A 5,033-nucleotide genomic window follows, 5' to 3' on the forward strand; every position below is an offset into this window, starting at 1 on the left:
ATTTCTCTTATCCACTGCTCATGGCTTTTTGGAAGAAATCTGGCAAATGAAAAATTAGTTTACCTAATTTGCATACCCAAAATCAGTTATTCTCTACTTCCACTCTAAAATAGCCTCGATTTGATTAGAATAGTCACATTCAGACTCTTGTGCAGCTAAGGGTTGCCATGTGATACAATTCTGGCAAGGAAATGGAAGCAGAAATGGGGTGATTGGGAAATATTTTTTTTCCTGTTAAAAAGGGAATGACTCAGCTGGACAGTGCTCTTTTTTTCTTCCTCCTTCCCCCTTTTTCCTGTCTGGAATGCAGATATAATGCCTTTAGGCATAGCAGTCATTTTGTGACCATAAAGACAAAAAATCCATGTGCTAAGAATGACACACCAGGAAGACAAGAATAGTCTGGATCCTCAAATGGCTGTGCCAGCTCCACCTGGATTACCACCTGATTCCTTATTATTAGATTATGCCGCTGTTTATCTAAGGTTTTTTCATAAGCAGTAAAATTCAATCTTGATGACATATATTTAACCCAGCAAATCCACTCTGGGAATCTATAGTATTGAAAAAGCTATAGATTTGAGGCTGTTTACTGTTGCCTAACTGTTAGCCTGACTAGATATTCACCAAACCTATGAATCATATACTAATCCTATGAGCCACCTCACATGCCCCCAGCCCCACTGCCTTCCCAAGCCGTGCTACTATTGCTTTAAGGCCTCTAACAATCATTTGACCTGGAAATACTTGGATTCTCTCCTTTGTCTTCAACAATCAGAGCTCTGATCATATACCTGGAGGACCTGACTTCCTTGCTGTTTTTTCTTTGGACTTTGGTAAGTCCGTGTGGCAAGGGATCTGGATCCCAAGCAGTCATCTGAGGGGCTAGATAAATCAACCCAGAGTGCAGGGTTAAACCCCCTTGGAGTGAATTTAATAATGACCAGACATGGAAAAGAAGGGGGCAAATAGGCCCTCCCTTCTTCAGACTTCACAGAGGCACATTTTCTCCAACCACCCTAGCCAGAGATACCTTTTGTGCCAAGCAGATGCACCTGCCAGGTGACCTACTGTGTTTTTTCACAGTTCATCATGAAGCAGCAGCCAGAATGCGAATATGCTACTTAGTACTACTTCACATCCTTTCTTTATTCCTTTCTCTCATTGCCATGGGTCTGTACTTATCAAAAAAGACATCAGCACTCACTTAGTCCTTTCTTGAGGCTGTCTTCTAAGGAATTTCAGCAACAGGCAGCCTCTTTCCACCTCCCTCCTGTGGACATATTTAGACTACATTTTTCAGCACTCTTATAAGTGTTACCATGTGACTGAGTTTCATTAAATGGAATGTAGGCAGAGTTTGAATGCCCCTTACTGGCCTGGTCCATGAAAATCTCCTACGTCATTCTCTTAGTGTTTTCTTGTATCTGCTGACTGGATGCCAACATTCAGGGCAATCTTGGAAACCAACCACAGTTTGGAGCTGGTAGAACCACTGTCAGCTTGAATGGCTATGTAGAGCTAATATAAGTCCCTGCCCCTCCCCTCCATACATAGTCACACACACTAATTGTTTGGATATTACTGAATGAGAAAAAAAAACTTTTATTAAGCCACTCAGATTTCAGAGTTTATCTGTTATAGCAGTTTACGTTGCCTTAACCAATTTAGAAATAGTTCCTATTACAATAAAAACCTCAAATTATGGTATTAGTTTGGTGGCTGGGCAACAGGGAAACGAATTTTGCAGGCTGGAAAGCCAGCATCCCGTGCTATGCAGGAGTAAACCTGAAGGCTGTGAGAATTTGAAAGTCAGACCAAGTGCCTACTGAGCCCAGCTCTAGAAGATGAGGGTAGACGAGGGAATGTTGTGGTGTGTGTTCCTTATTGCTGACTGCATTTATCCTAGAAGAAGGAGATAAGTTCAGACAAGAACAGGTTGTTTATGTCCTGAAATGAAAGCACAGAAATTAAACAGCCATGAGAATTGTGTCAAAGAAAGGGCTAACTGGAGCCATGTTTCTTGAAGATGATTGTGTAATGGTATAGCTTTTGCAATGTGACTGTGTGATTGTGAAAACCTTGTGTCTGATGCTCCTTTTATCTATGGTATGGACAGATGAGTAAAACATATGGATTAAAAATAAATTAAAAATAGGGGGAACAAATGTTAAAATAAATTTACTAGATTGAAATGCTAGTGATCAATGAAAGGGAGGGGCAAGGATTATGGTATGTATGAATTTTTTGTTTTCTTCGTATTTCTTTTTCTGAATTGATGCAAATGTTCTAAGAAATGATCGTGATGATGAATATACAACTATGTGGTATTGTGAGTTATTGATTATATAACAAGAATGGAATGATCATATGGTAAGAATGTTTGTGTTTGCATGTGGATATGTTTCATAAATAAAAAATAAATTAAAAAGTTAAAAAATAAAAATAAATAAAAAGTTAAAAAAATGAAAGACAGAAACGGCTAACTGGAAAAAAATATCAAAACCATACTAAGTTTTTGAGGGAATTGTATTGAAAAAAATCTAGATTAAATAAGCTTTGAAGCTTTCTTTTATTTTAACTTATAAAAAACCTTAGGTTCCCAAACTTACGTCAGTGGGAAGCAGACTTCGAAAGCTGTACAGTCCCCAAGGAGAGCACAGTACACTCCCTAAAACTATCCTCCGATGTGTCCATGAAGAGTAATAAATAAAGAACTTCCCAGTGGGTGAAGCCAGGGGCCATAGAGCACAAGAGGCAAGAGGTCTTTTCTCTGGGAGTAGAATCAAATTCTAATCAAGAAACTTCCCCTGTCCACAATATAGGATGCCTCCACCATGCTCACCCAGCAGGATTTTATAATTGCCATGTGCCAGTAATGGCTTTGTGTTTTCTAGTGTTCCTTTTGTGAATGGGAGTACGTTGTTGCAAGAATCTTGTCCCTACATGTATTGAGGGGTGTGCTGGTTTGAAAGGATGTATGGACCCTAGAAAAGCCATGTTTTAATCAAAATTCCATTTCATAAAGGCAGAATAATCCCTACTCTATACTGTATGTTTGAAATTGTAATCAGATCATCTCCCTGGAGATGTGATTTAATCAAGAGTCATTGTTGAGATGGATGAGGTGACAACATGTCTCCAGCCATTTGGGTGGGTCTTGATAAGTTTCTGGAGTCCTATAGAAGAGGAAACATTTTGGAGAATGAAGGAGATTCAGAGAGAGCAGAGAATGCTGCAGCACTACAAAGCAGAGAGTCCACGAGCCAGCGACCTTTGGAGATGAAGAAGGAAAACACCTCCCGGGAAGCTTCATGAAACCGGAAGCCAGGAGAGAAAGCTGGCAGGTGATGCTGTGCTCGCCATGTGCCCTTCCAGCTGAGAGAGAAACTGTGACCCTGTTCACCATGTGCCTTCTCACTTGAGAGAGAAACCCTGAACTTCATCGGCCTTCTTGAACCAAGGTATCTTTCCCTGGATGCCTTTGATTGGACATTTCTATAGACTTGTTTTAATTGGGACATTTTCTCAGCCATAGAACTGTAAACTACCAACATTAAATCCCCTTTTTAAAAGCCATTCCATTTCTGGTCTATTGCATTCTGGCAGCTAGCAAACTAGAACAAGGGATATGTGTGTTGGGGATGGGGGTGTTGTGTAGAATATTTGTCTTTTTAGCTCATTGGTCACCAGGTCACCTTCTGAACCTAGTAGAGAGGATTAATGGAGTACAGTGAAGGAAATCTCAGATTTTGAGCAGGATGCAGTGATTAGTTAGACTTTGAAGAGATTTCCCTTGGGGAGGGGGTGAGTGTCTTCTCCATGTGGGAAGCAGGATGAGCATAGATATTTGGTGGCCAAAGGGGCAGATGGTGGCAGAAACAACTAGCTGGCCACCAAAGATTTGTGCTCCCCTTCTATCAGGTACAGTTATTACTAGCAAGTGGCTACTCAGACAATGACCATATGTCCCAGTACTGCACCTTTGCTAGGTGGAACTATTTCTCACCAATGGCACGTAATTGGACATGGTGAATCATAATACAATGAAATACAATACACATCACTACTGAAGAGCTGTTAATTAATGATGTAGTATAACTTTAATATTTTCCCATCTATCATATTTGTCAACTCTATTTCTGGTTTCCTTACCTAATGTTTGGTGCTGGAGTGATATTCACAGTTGTTGCTCATCAAAAGAAATACTCCAAGTAATATATAGGGCCAGTCAGTGGATATGTAGGCCTTATGCACTATCTCAGAAATGGAACGTTTCAGTTCGCTAAAGCTGACAAAATGCCATATACCAGAGATGGACTGGCTTTTACAGTGGGGATTTATTGGCTTACAATTTACAGTTCTTAGGCCATGAAAATGTGCAACTCAAGGCATTAACAGGACAATACCTGGACTCTGAAGACAGGCTGCCAGCATCCGGGACACCTCTGTCACATGGGGAGGTACATGGCCAGTTTTTGCTGATTTTTCTCTCCCAGGTTTTGCTGCTTTCAGCTTTGTGCTGCTCCATCTCTCTACTTCTCTGGGTGCTTCTCTGAATTTTATCTCTTAGTTTCTGTATGTGTTTTATCCTCTTATATAGGACCCCAGTAAGGAGACAAGACCCACCTTGAATGGGTTTAGGTTACATCTCAATTGAAATAACCTAGTCAAAAGGTCCCACCTGTTAAAGCTCTGTGCCCAAAGAAATGGATTAAAAGAACATGACCGTTTCTGGAGTACATACAACTCCAAACTACCACATGGAATCTCAAGTTGTTTGAATCTGCAGATATTGAGCTGGGCTCCTGTATGTGGTCCAAGAGAACTATGGCCACTGCTAGCTTTTCACTGGGGCCTTATGCAGAATAACAATGGATCATTGGCATGGTCAGGTTCATGTGTCAACTTGGCCAAATGGTGGTACCTGTTTGTGTGGTTGGTCAAGTGCTAGCCTGTCTGTTGTGATGAGGACATTTCATAGAATTAAATTATGATCGTGTCAGCTGCATCCACAGCTGATTCCATTTGTA

The sequence above is a fragment of the Tamandua tetradactyla genome, chromosome 5 (assembly GCF_023851605.1).
Source record: "Tamandua tetradactyla isolate mTamTet1 chromosome 5, mTamTet1.pri, whole genome shotgun sequence".
NCBI lineage: Eukaryota > Metazoa > Chordata > Mammalia > Pilosa > Myrmecophagidae > Tamandua > Tamandua tetradactyla.